General features: G+C 38.8%; 1 protein-coding gene across 10 annotated transcripts in view; it reads left to right on the forward strand.

Annotated features, from left to right (window-relative positions):
- The window catches only part of ABLIM1 (actin binding LIM protein 1), a 138,585-nt gene that overhangs the window by 70,775 nt on the left and 53,639 nt on the right, over nucleotides 1-14,171 (forward strand). The gene's annotated exons all lie outside the window — the stretch shown is intronic.

Below are 14,171 nucleotides of genomic sequence, written 5' to 3' on the forward strand. Positions count from 1 at the left end.
AAACATTACTGAAAAACTTCAGCAGATTGATCAAAATTCTTTAAAAATTACATTTCAGTAGCGTCATTTATAGTAGCATAAAGTTTCTTGCCATAAACAGCATTTGTGATATATAGCCATTGCATGTATTCCAGTAACACACAACAGACACTTGAAACAAGTAGCTTTATCATGTCTTAAAGATGCACAGAACACATACCAGTTTTTAGGAGAAGAGTAACTTACCTGGATGAAACATACTGTTCATGTTACATAGCTGTATTAAGAGTTGCTTGGTTGTCACTGCAGAACACATCTTGTTCTGCTCTTGGATCAGACTACTTCAGGGAAAACATAATACTTTATTTTTATTTAGTAGTCCACATTGCTTCGTCTGCCCATCTACTAAAACTTTGCATTGTGCTGGTGCTACCTGCCACAGTCACCCACAACAGAGATATAAAACTAATAATGATCCCCGCACCAAAGAATTTAGACTAAAACCAGAATTTTCTCCAGCATCATAGTCTCACTGGCAGTTGGGATGTGGTGATAGGGGAATGTGACAGTGCACTCTGCAGCAATATGAAATTATTTCAGCCTTTTGTTCCTTTTGTTCTTTTTGCAGGATTGTGATTTTTCATTTTTAAGTCCTGCTTTAAGTTTTCCTATGAGTGAAGAGTTTGCGACTGACTTTTAGAAGACCAGGACAGGACTTAGACTATCTCCCACAAAAAGCAATTGTAGGGAAGAATGCAGCAATAACGTGTTTGAAACTTGAGAAGTGGAGAAGAGCCTGTTGGGGCAAGTCTGTAGCTGTCACCTGCTTGTAACAGGCTACATCCTGGTATTGTGCCCAGCGTGCACTCTGTGAGGACTCAGTCCCTTCCCTCTTTTATCTGCTTCGTTAGGGTGCTTTCCTGGGGAAGAAAACAAAAAAAAAAAAAAAAAAAAAAGAAATAAAAAAAAACACCAACCAAAAAGATATGTTTGGAATCTGCAGGGGCTTTGAAGTCCACAGAATTAACACCTGTCTTTGCTGAGCAGGTGTTTTACAGATGAAGAAATACGATCAAATGAGTATTTTATGGGTGATTAAATGTTTGAAATGACCACCTGGAGGACAAGATGGGTAGATTTTAATTACATGTTCATGCTACATTAGAAGATCATCCAGGTCTAATAGTTCTTTGGATAGATACCTGGGATGAATGACATTTATTACAAAGCCCTCTTTTTAAGAGGGAAAAATAGCACACAGCAAGAGATGCACCTTTTCATCACCAGTAACACAGATACTCCAGTATTTAAACTATCTGTGAAATTAGCCTGGAATTTTTTGTGCTTTGCAGAGGTCACTGAAATGAGTGTCATAAATGATTTGAATATAAGTTAAAATGGTAAGAAATTGACTTTTACAAGTAGGATTTGGAGAGATATTTTTTTTTATACATGAAGATGGATTTACTGTTGCTTAGAGTAGTACTTTAGAGTAGTACTTTACTTCTGTAGAGTAGTTGCATCTTGTCTGGAAAATGCTTTTTTTCGTAGCAATGAGGAGAGTAAAAACTGAAGCAGTAAAAAACTTTAAGATATATCTCACCATCATTCTTGAACTACTGCTCTTTAGGCAAAATCATAGAGACCCTTTACTCAGTTGAAAACCAAATGGCAGAAAATATTGTTATATATCCATTTCTGCTTTATGTCCATCAGCTCTTTCCTGGTCATCACTACAGTAATAATGTTGGAATAGTTTTTCTGTGGTAACTAGAAATCTTGATTTTTATATGGAACTGAAGAAGACAGAGTGGGGAGAAAAATCCCTGGGTCTTGGCTCTGAAGAACATACTCTGATGGGATATTCATGCCAGCAAGGATCCAAAAATGTACTTGTGTAGTTTTGCAGCTGTAATGGGAAATCACGTGTATCAGCAATTAGAAGACTGACAAATAGGACAAAAAAAAGGACTTCTGCCAAAAAAAAAAAAAAAGACTGCTTTTAGTATAGCATGTGTTGGTGGTCTGACATGTATTCAAAGTTGTTCTGTTTGAAAAAGAAGCAAGTATTTTTCTGCACTACCTATCCACTGGTTACCTTGATGGTCTTTGTTGTTTCCATTTTAGATTTAGTGTAACGTAAACTCTTTGGCCAGAATTACAAAATGAGGATTCCTGAGAAGCGTCTGGATGTAGTCAAATCCAGGCTGATAACTGATATGGGTGACTCTGGAATGACTGGGAAGAAAAATATTTGAAGAAAATCTGTCCCTTTCCTAGGTTGTCATCTGCTGTTTGTTGTGACCTGTTGTTGGAAGAGGTTTCCGAAGGTAGCAGGTAGCACTGCAGTTAATTAGGGATAAAACTCATCCTGTAGACTTTTTAAAGCGTTACCAGAGCAGACTAGTTAGAATAGGATCAGTTTGCTACAAGGGCTCTAGTCACTAGTAGGAAAAATATCCCCTGCCCAATTCACACATAAGATGTTCTCCTATTAGAATAATCTGTGAGTCTACCATGTACAAACTAGCATAAATTGAGTGTTGCATGTCTACTTTGTTTCTTACAGGCTACTTTTGTTTTCTGTTCTCTGGTTATTTGCAGTGGATGTACTGTCTCTGACCTCATGCTTAGTTCCTTTCTCCCCTCCTTTGGCCCTTGCAACTTTTATTTCTCTGTTGTTTTTGGGACACTCCCTCTGAAGTGAGTGCAGATATCAGAATGGAGCCCAAACTTTACTAAATTGCATGCCAAGGCTTGCACAGATCCTGAAACATCCCTCTGACAGACAAGTGGAAAGACAGTTCTGCGTTAGATGAACAAGAAAATTGGCAACAGTTATTTAGATCTAGTGCTGTGCTACATGGAGGTCTAGCCAGGCTGGGAGTCTGAGAATTTGAGTTCTCTGCTTGGCTCTGCTGCAAGCATTAGTTTGATTCAGAGTGAGTTGCTTAATCCTCAAGCTCTCACTCGCTTAACCAGTTAGAAAGTGCTTTGCACTTGCCCACTCAATTGGTTAGCAAGAGTTTTGTCTAGTGTCACATCGGGCTCTTTTCCCAACCTTCCCCATACCACAGAGCCCTGTCACAGTGCTGGGCTATCAGGGTCAGTAGCAATTTTGGTGCTAATACAGCATATCCAACCCCAGAACTTCTGGCCTTGCACTTGGACTGTCTCAGTGAACCACAAACCAGATCAACCAAAGCTGCCTTGTAGCCACAAAGCCCCTGCTAGAGCAGGAATTTTGCTGCTTTAGCCAGGACAGGTCTCAGTGAACTGATTTAACTCAACTGGAAATTTTTCCAGTGTAACCTGTGCTCCCTAGGAGGTGCCTGATGTGTGCGTAAAAGCTTCTCTCTCTGTAATGCCCATTGTAATAGATAAAGGTCAGAAGCACTGCTGAAGTCATCTTGCTTGACCTTATCTTTTCAAAATTGTAGCACTTTTCCCTAGAAACCAAATTAAAGCTTATCCTTTGGTAAATTATCCTATCATGAAGGCTGCAGAGTGATTATAAGGCCAAAAGTTTTCCCTCTTGCTGCTTAAATTACCCTTGATTTTTAGAAACTTCACCTTATTTTGAGGTTAAATTCATCTGATTTCAGCTTTTTGATGATGTCACAGTGTTTTCAATGGGATTGAAAAGCTCGTGCTCTTTCCTGCTATTACCTCCCTTCTCTGCTTTTAATCGCCTGTCACTGTGATCTAGTCACCTCTGAAGCCTTTCCCTGAATAATGATTTGACTCTGAGTCCTTCAGGACCCAGGCTCACGTTGTGTTGATGGTTCTCCACTGAACTCTCTCCTGTAAATCCACACATATGCACTCACAGTTGATGTTACAATGGTGATGTTGCAGTATCTGTAGTCAAAAGCAAAACTGTTTTTCTGCTTTTCTTTCATATTCTTTGTATACATTAAATGATCAGAAGACCCAGCCCTTTCAGGTGCTCTGAGAGCATTTTCTGGAAGGATATTAACAGTTTTCCCAAGTGGCCTCTCTCAGTTGCTGTTGCCCACAACAGGGCCCTCAGTCTCACAGGGTCCTGCTTTCTCAGTTTGCAGGCATTTTACCTACGACTACTAAAACATTCTTGCTTGGTTTAGATACCTTAAACAAGCATTGCCTTTGAGTCATCAACAGACTTATCAGGAAAGGTTTTTTTATTCTAGTCTTGGCCAGCAATACCTCATGCTGTGGGTGGAAGGAAGTAAGTGCTGAGGTATCTGGCTCAGCAGAGTCTCCCCTGCTAGCGGAGCCATCTGTCAGAGAACTGTCTAGCTACAGTTTTCTTGAGACTCTTTGAGTTCAAATTATTCAGGTCTCCTAATTTGTAAATCTGGACTCATGGCAAACACCATTTTAAAAAAATCTTGCTCAATAAACATTATCAAACAGGAAAATATATATCTTTTGGCATCATCAAATACAGACCCTAAAGATACATGTCCTGAATGCTCTTGCCTCTTCTGTGTCGTTTTTCAGCATTTTTCATCTACAGCTCTCGTGGAATCTTAGCCTGATCTGTGGGGGTTTGGGGGTTTTTCACATCATGTTTTAATAAAGATTTTTATTATCTTTAAATATACTGTTCCTAGCTGTTTCTTTGGTAAATTTAGATTTCTTATTTGTTATATTTATTTCTAATTTAACAACTTAGTCATTGCCTTTTTTTTTTCATTTAGTATTATCACATTTCTTATGATTTTTGTGTGCATCAGACATATGGACCATGATAATTTTTTTGTTTTTATTTTAGAACACAGAATTTGGGACATTCAGCAGGGTGTCTTAAAAATTGTTGGGTTTTTCCTTTTATGGTTACTTTAAGATCTAGGAATATGTTGGGTTTTTTTCAAATTCCACATGCATGAATAATTATATATGAATATCCAACACTGCTCTTTATTTCTGTTTGTCTGTATACACAAACAAATCATGATCAGAGTGGAGATAATTGCTAATATTTAGAATTGGTGAAAAGTTTGTTATGTTAGGATAAGGTCTAGTGTTTATTACCTGCTGTCAGGTGCAAAACTTTCTGATTTATTGTATACTTCTGTTGTTTTGGCATTTTTTTTAAGATATAGAAGAGGTTTGTTACTGACTTCTCTAGCTAAATTTCAGCAAGGTGAAGTCAGCTATAGTTCTACTGACCGAGAAGGTTCTTTGTAATGAAATAAACTAGTAATACCTTGAAAGACTAGTAATAGTTGTTCGAGTTCCTTCCCATGGTTTTGGAGCTCCTGTTGCATCACTACAAATACAGCTGTAGTTAATGAGATCTGCTCATGCACATATATCAAGCTCATATAGAAGCCCAGCCAGAGGAACTGGTTGAGGGACTAACAGTCACTTCATGCAGAGAGTTAAAAGAAGAAACAAAGTTATGCCTCACTCTTGAACTCATATTCCTGATAACTCAGTGGTCCTGTTATCACCCAATGAAAGAAAGCATGAAGACAACTCAGAAAGTGGGAGATTCCTGGTGTTGTGGAAGATTGCCTCTTGTGTGCATCTGGTACATAATCCATTCACAGGACCCCCTGCAGTCCCTTGACTTGCCATTGAACTAACACTCAGCAGCAAACCAGGCTAAGGGCTTTGCTCTGCTTTCAGAAGTCTGGAAGCTGTGTCTGGAATGGCTTTCACACCGTGCTGCAAAGACTGGTCACTCAGCTGTGCAGCTCAGCACACCTACACAGCACTCTTGGGAGCCAGCACAGGTGTTTTGCTGGCTGGTGGAGACAAAATCTCAGCTATTCCAGTATTAGGCTGTTTGAAAAGGCCCTTGGCACTATGGTGAAGTTACTGTAAAGTAGCTTTGCTGGTTAATTCTAATGACAGACTAATCCAGCAATATGAATGTGGCTGTAATCAGGTCCTTCACTTTCTGAAGTATCTTTTCATGGCAGAAATCATGCTGGACAGAATGCATACAGGTTAAAGGAATGTTTAGTTGTTGAATGTTTGTGAAGCCTAAAGATTGCAAAAGGTATAGAAAGTCCACACCTGTAATTATGAACTGGACCCATTCCAGCATTGTGAAGAAATAGAGGAGGGATTTGTGTCAGGCCTTGTCAGATACTTGCTGTTGAGGAGTTTCAAAATTAAAAAAATAATCTTTGCAATAAACAGGCTTTAAAAGAAAATTATGTAGTGGGTGCTGGATCTTGCCGTCATATGTACCTAAAATAAAGGTAATGAAAGCAATAAATTCACGGATTTATATTGTAATTAGATTAGAATGGAACTTAATAAAATACAGTACAGACATTTCTTCTGGATTGTTTCTGATTAACTACATGTTCATTTAGTAGGATCAGGTTTCTCTGTGCATAAATCTAACTGAAGATCCTAACAGAGATGTTGTTAAAAATCCTGGCAATAGGTAATAAATTGGTATTGCTTTGCTCCTCTGTACTGCCCACAGAATTCTAACCAGTTGCTTTGTGCTATAGTGGGTTCATTTCTTAGTTGATGGGATTCTTTTTACTGACCTCCTGCTGCTAGCTGTGTAGGTAACAAATTCTTAACTTTGGCCCTATGTGTAGCAATAGGTGGATTTGCCCCATAAGGACCGAATGAACAGCTCCATAAAGACCATAATTGATAGTTAAACGTTTCACCTGTCTGTGCAATTTGCTCAACTTTGGGTGTTGCAGGAAAGTAAGAACTCAAAGCAGAGCTGACAGTGCAGTCATAAGTAACTGCTAGGCTCTTACTAAAGTAAGTGCAGTTGATATTCAGCTGTCATGAGGACTGTTTCTTCATGGCGGTAGAGCAGTTGCACAGTTGGGGATTGAGCCTGAATCATTACTCACATCTTTGTTGTAAAGAAAAACTGTATTCCATGCAGTGAATAATTGCATTGCTATTAGCAGCAGCTAATGTGTATAACAATATCGTGTGCCTATGGAATTAACACTAATAAGTTTCAAAGTTTATTACAGTCCATCCATTAAGGAACGCACTAGCATGACGCTGGTGGTCACTGTTGGAATTCTGGGAAGTATTTTTGTATAAAATCAGAAACTGAGCATGAATTAACAGTGCAAGTGTTCATAACAGCAGGGCAGCTGCGGTTTTGTCTTACCCAAGGCAGCACAGCAATCAGTGCAAGGCTCTGAGGGTCTTCCATGTCTCTTGCAGGCATGTTGTCATTCAGATTTACAGTCACGGCCTCACGCTCCATTTCCCACTTTGCCCCAGTCTGGTGTGTTGCAGCTCCATCAGCTTGGGAACTGCCAGTGTGAGCTCTGCTTCCTGCTGCTCCATCCTCTCTCAGGTTGAAATGAGGCAGAGGCTGTCCTGAGAGCTGTTTCTATTGAGATGTTGTGACAGTAGTGTAAAAACCAGCTTTAGAAGGTCCTAATTTTAAAGATACATATTAAAAAAGATTTTTTTTTTAAATAGAATTTTTTCAATCTTATTACACTTTCCTTCCTTTGGAAGTAGTAGAGAACATTATGGTAGATTCTGAAATCCTTTGGAAGCAGAGGAGCTGCACTTTTATTTTTGTATCTGAGCACAGATATTTGTAGTGACTTGCTAAACAGATAAGAGCCTGGGAAAAATGAGTGGACAGTTTGGGTCAGGATGTTATTAGAAGCAAATTTTGGTCTTCAGAGTGTTTATGCTGTTCCAGCCGCTCGTGAGATCACAGAAGCCTGCAGAGAAGGAAACAATGGAATTTGATGTTACACTGAACATCAAACGGGGTCGAAGGTTCTGTGACCTCTGCAAGTAATTAAAATAAAGCTTCACTGGAAAATGGTAGGCTACTGCCACAGTTCCTGTTTTACAATTCATGACATTCCTTAAGGGGTTTAAAAGATGAGTCTGAATTATTCTTTGTGCTGCTCCTTAGTCCTTAAGAGAGTTAAGAAATCAGGTCATTCTCCTCAGAATCATGGTAGAAATAAATATTTGAATAGGTTTGTTCATCAAACGGGCCTATTATACCTGTTCATAAAAATTTAAAAAAAAAAAAAAGCAAAGAGGGGACTGCTTTTGCTCTTATAAGTACTCTTTCAACTACGTAATAGTTTTTGTAGTATTTAATTAGTATTAGAAAATTAAAGCTTTGTACATGTTTAGTAGCTGTTTGTCAGGTGACTGCTGTCAGTGACTGCTAAGGTATCTTTGAGAGGAGAGTGAGCGAGTGCAGCTGTGCAAATGTAACACAACAAATATGCACTTAATTGTGTCCTTTGGCCAGGAGAACATGTCTGTTGGTAATTAGTTTTTCCTCTACCAGACCCACTGGCATGTGAGGTCTCCTAGTGGGATTCTTGTTATTGTTCTCTCTGGCTCTTGTTCACTGTTGTTCTGGAAGGAAGGACAGAACTGAAGGCATGAGTAATAGGAAATCTTAAACTCTCACATTCACCAAAGAGGAAAACATTTATTTAATCAGACTGTAGCTTTACAAGCAGTCAGAGAATAAAAGGTAATCTTGTGGGAAGTCGGGGCAGAGGGGTTGGACTCAGAAAATACAGTCCCTGGCTTTTGAAGTACTATTGCCATGGGGTTAATCCTGCATGTGAGCTCAATGCAGGTACTTTTTCTGCTGGGATTTTGGGGCATGTTGTGTCAGCTTGTCTACAGCTTTATTTGCAGCTCCTGGGTTGGAATAATTCCTGCAATACCCACCACTGCCTTTTGTGACACCTATGAGTGACAGTACATTGCTGACTTCAGCAGGTCCCCAGCATGAAGGCAAAAGAGTGTTGTGCGTGTTGTGAAGAGGTTGGAGCATCAGCGGTGTGAGAAGGGCTTGTACAGCAGCTCAGTGCATGGTGTTCAACTGGTGCTTCAAATACCTCCCAGCCTTTTAAACTGCAAGAGGTCTCTTTAAGCTGAGATGCAGGCAGGGTGTAAGGCAGCGGCTGTGTTGTGCAACCTTTCTCACTCCACACAACTGTGCAGGGTCATTACCCCTCCCATTAGAGAGAACCTTCAAAGCCCTCTGTAAACAGTACACAGAGGCTTTTAAAATGGTTCAATCAGCTAAGGAGGGCTTGTATGTCCAACTTGCAGTCATTTAGGAGAATTTTTTTTCATGGCTAGGCTTCGCGAACGAAGATTTGGGAAGGCACTATCCACTTTTGCTACAGGCACGCTGGTGGCTTATGAGGCCAATACGTGACAGACATATCCGATTGCAAAAGGCGCAGCAGAAAGACTCCTTAGATGGTGTATTTTGCAAGATACGGTTCTTTCTGCGTTGCCTTTTTTCCTCGAGAGTGATCCTGCGTGTGTTCTCGAAGGAGACAGCTGCATTATAGATGGTGTGTCTCCAGGCCTCCCGATTTGAGGCCAGAGTAGACCAGTTATGGTGATCAATATGGCCAAGGCTGAGATGTTGTTTCAGGGAGTCCTTGTATCTTTTCTTCGGGGCTCCTCTCATGCGGCAGCCAGTGGCAAGTTCACCATAGAGCAGGATCTTAGGGAGGCGGTGGTCCTTCATCCTTGAGACGTGCCCTGCCCATCGCAGCTGCGTTCTCAGTAACATGGCCTCAATACTAGTGACAGCTGCTTGCTCAAGTACAGATGTATTGGTCACATAATCAGACCAGCGGATGTCATTTAGGAGAATAGCATGCTGGAAAAGGGCTGAAAATTTAAAGCTGCTGAGTTTCAAAAGGTGATCAATGAAAAATTTGGTTTCTCAATATCAACTATTATTATAGGTCTTGGTATTGTTATAATATATAATAGAGCTTGTACTTTTGCTTGTTACTTGTGACATGTCCTCTGCAGAATATGCACACCCAGCTGCCCTGTGTAGTCCATCATCCATGAATCCTGGTTACTGAACCTCCAGCTGTCATTCATAAGCCTTAGAGAGGTGATTACATGGTTATATTCTTAGGACTGGTCAGGAGGAATAAACTTCTGTAATGGTTTTCTTTGGTAATGTTTCTCCAAAGTGTATATATGACACTGAATGTTTTTTAACCTGCTTTGTAATTTGGGAGACTGAAGCTCAGTGTTGCTGCAGACTTGATTTCAGTGTAAGTCTTGAAATTATGAGGATAAATACAACCTTAATACTATCTAGTGTTGAATCTATTTTATTTGCATGAACATACATGTAATGTGCATATTGCATATAGTATATATATTTAGTAGTATATAGAAAATAAATAAAACTCATATATTGCTGGTCAGTCACCAATCAGTGAGACTTGCAGAACCTTAGAAAAATACTCAAATTTAGCCATGGGGTTACTCAAATTTAGCATCCATACAGGTACATTCATAATTATGCTTACAGTATACCTTTGGCTACTGTTCCTTCATTCTGCAAGTCTAAGGCTCTGTAAATGTTTGGTAAATGAGTACATACTACTACTTTTTTTAAATCTATTTTTTTCTGTCTACTGTGTACAAATGGGATTTAATCTGAGAACCTATTTTAGATATGTCAATGTGGGTAGAAGATAAATAGGAAAGTCAGAAGAGCTTGTATATTGTTATAAATTGATAACTGATGTTCTTTGCTTCTAGGGCTAATTCAAGTGCCAGGTGATTTAACAAAGACTTTATAAGCAGTGACAGCAACACACAAGTTTAATATTTCACTTGACAATAAATTGCTGTCAATTCATTCAATTCCATTTAAGAATTTGTATGCAAAGGGACAGTAAAAATGTTCAGTATTATTTTAGTTGGTTTTAGCACTTCTAGCTAAGCAAAATCAAAGTATTTACAGCAATTAACTTAGCTTGCTCAATCTTAGTTTAGGGACAGTCCTGTAAGGTGTGGGTCACAGTTTGTGCTTGATGGTTTGTATAGCCCTGAAAACCTCAACCAAATCTGGAATAGTTCAGATGGGATCATAAACAGTGTGGTAAATCAATACCTAGTGGCTGTATAGCACAGCTAACTCCAAAAGATTTCTGGATGTGAACTTGAGAAAGGGTGAGGAGAGCTAGGCAAGTGTCTTTAACCCTCTTACACCTTGGCTGAAGAATGCTTGGGGCAGATGTGCACTTAATTTATGTCACCTGTTACTGCCATGAGGATTGCGATGCAAATATTATAATTCAGAGCACAGCAGCATAACATCACAGGAAGCTGAACACTGGACATACTGAATGAAGGTTTAGTAGCCCTAAAAGGGCAAAAGCAGATGTCTAAAAAGTGTGAATATTTCATTGCCTTGTAGATCCAAAAGGTTTTCCTAATATATTATAAATTACTGATTTTTAGCAACCATTTTCCCAGATGATCACAGCAAGTCAGGCATAGCAAGATTAGTCCTGAGTTAGTTGAGATTCAGAATGTTTTCCAGTGGATATTCACTGTAGAAAGGCTCCCACTCATGAATTGTAGAAACATTACTGAGGCCGAAAACTCATGAAACTGTTTTGGAAGTGCTCAACAACATCTGTAGCAGCTGTGGTGTGTAACTCCCCACAAACCTCTCCAGTGCAGGGTATGTTAGCACTGAGACTTTGCAGAGTTGTGTTATCTGGGGCGTGGTGTTCAGTCATCACTCACACTGGGCTAAAATTTGGCCAGTTGTTTCAGGCCCAATAAACTTGAAATTGATCTCTACCTGCTTTGAAGAGATGGCAGATGTACATCATTTAATATAAGAGGTTTTTCCAGGAAAAAAGTCTTCAGAGAGGCCACAGTTCTACACATAATAATGTGATGAGTTCTGGATTTGTTTATCGTATAAATACTTTAATAGGATATATAATAGCTTTAAAAAATGTAAACTGCTTGTAGCAATTAACAGATGAGTACTTGAATCCAGGCTCCCTTTCTTAAAAGATCCTCATAAAAATCTTTTTGGTTAGGTGAAAAATAAGTGGACTGTTTATCATATGATAATGACAAGTGAAAGACTCAATTTTGGCACTAGGTGGGCTGGATACAGGCTCTTTTAGGACAAAGTATGGATCACGGTAGTAGAAGTAACTTACCAAAATTAGTATGAATTGACTCCAAAACAAGGAACAGGAAGCTCAGAAGCCTGGGATATGACTGTCAGAGCAGCTATGGAAAACCCAAAGGATTGGCACCTTCTGCTTATAAAAAAGAGATGCATCATTTGTTTAAAACATAAGTGCAATATGGCCTTCTTGTTTCTAAACAAAGACATACAAACAAAGCCAAGCAAACAAAAAGTCAAAAGAAACTCAAACCCAAACCACCACACCTGAAAGGCCAGACTGGAAGAACAGAAGCTGAAACTGTGCCTGTGTGAATGTGTGATTTTCTTTGTCCACATGCCATGGTCCTCTCTACTATAGATATCTCTGCTGGATCATAACTACCCTTCTTAAAACTACATTGCCTTAGTTGAGCATCAGGGTACTTGGCAGGGAATTATATCTTTATAAAATCTACTTCATCTGGTAATGGAAAGTTTCAGTCCTTTGTGTCTGGGAATTTGGTAAGCATCTCACAGAACACAATCCCATCCCAGACAGGATATCTCAAAGGTTAATTAAAAATAACATAACAGACCCCGTACTCTTCCAGTTCCGACTGTGTAGCTCCTTAGCTACCCTGCTGAATATCTTTAGAGAAAGTACAAATTTTATTTCAGAAAAAACCATGTACCTACTAAAATTTGAGCTCTGTTAAGTGACGCAGTTATGCTGCAGAGATATTCTTTTGTTTGCTGACACAGTCAGAGGCCCCCCTCCCCAAAAGATTCCTGTTTTATTATTTCAAATCTGTTTTTCAATTATTGTCTTCCTCTTTGGAGAAGATCCTTTTTGGCAGTGATTCAGCCTTCTTGGGAATTTTTTATATCTCATTAACTGAGAGTGGTTCCCAAGACATCAGATTTGCCATCGTCTTTAAATCAAACAAGTCTAAAATCACTCATAATAAGGAACTCTGTGGGCCTCACTCTGCTGAAGAACTACAGGAATGCTCAAAAGTTAGTATTATTTTTTTTTTACCAAACATAGATAAAGTTGCTGTTCCTCCGTATGTGCAATATTGTTTGCATGAGGCAGAAAATCCAGAAGAGGGTGTCTCTATCTGCTGAGTGATGAGTTGTCTGAACTGGAGGTCTACCTTTGAATCCTCTTCAATATTCACAGCCCTAAGCTGCATATCTATATATCTATATATATATCCACAGCTACTTCATATATATAAGGTATATATAAATATAAAGTAGCTATTCCTTGCACATCTGCACTCAAGATCAGAGTAGTTGTGGTTTGATGCCAGTGTTACATTTCAGATACATTCGGACGTTCTTAATTTTCTTTTTCTTAAATTCCAGTCTTGAATTAAACTAATGAGATGGCTCAGAGGTTAAATAATTGCTAGAGAGAGTGAGAGATGAAGAGGACAACCAGTAATGAAAATTAAAGAAAGAGAATGAGCATTAACTGTGTTTTTCTCTCTCAGTTCAATATTGGGTTTGTTGCTTCAAGTCAAACATCAATTTTCCCTCATTAGCTTTTATTCATTGTGTAGGCATATTTTGTAGTGACTTTTCATTCTCTCTTTTATCAGAGACCTTTTTTTGTCCGGTAGCTCTAAATATGCTGTGCAAAAAACCCTAAATCACATTAGTCTCCCTATTTGGTGGATTTTGCCCCTAAGAAGCAGGAATCAACAACAAAGGCAAGATCTGAGTAAGAGAAGTGCAGGTTTTTTGCAACTGAACAGTGAAATGTATGGCTAAACTAACAGCACACTGAGCCCTCTTCTCTGGCCTTATATTGTTGAAATTCCTGGATGGGAATTGTTAAATTAAAATTAAATGGAGCGGCTTTTCCTGTAGAAGGGGTGGGTGGTAGAGTTGGTTTTTCTGGTAGCTGTCAGGTACTTAAACCCATACGCTTCATCCACTCATGTAAATACTTTTAAATAGTAAGCCTGTATAATCAATGTTAGACGTGAACCAAAAATATGTCATTATTCATCTCAATAGACATAACAAAAGGTTGAATTTTGTAATATTACAGTCCTAAGTATAATGAGGTAGGAAATGGTTTTGATGACATTTAACAAGTCAGCTATAGAGTAAACAGATATGTTTTTCAAATCACATCTCAGTGGATAGGGAATGTTCTGTGAATCCTTGTGAAAAAGGATTTGAGGTTAACTTGTTTGGAAAGCCAGGTACTATTTTTAAAACCTTTTAGAATGCATTGCTTGTCACTATTAATTATTTGTAGGATTAATTGTTTTTCAATTATAAA

Source organism: Chiroxiphia lanceolata, chromosome 8 (assembly GCF_009829145.1).
Source record: "Chiroxiphia lanceolata isolate bChiLan1 chromosome 8, bChiLan1.pri, whole genome shotgun sequence".
Classification (NCBI taxonomy): Eukaryota; Metazoa; Chordata; class Aves; order Passeriformes; family Pipridae; genus Chiroxiphia; species Chiroxiphia lanceolata.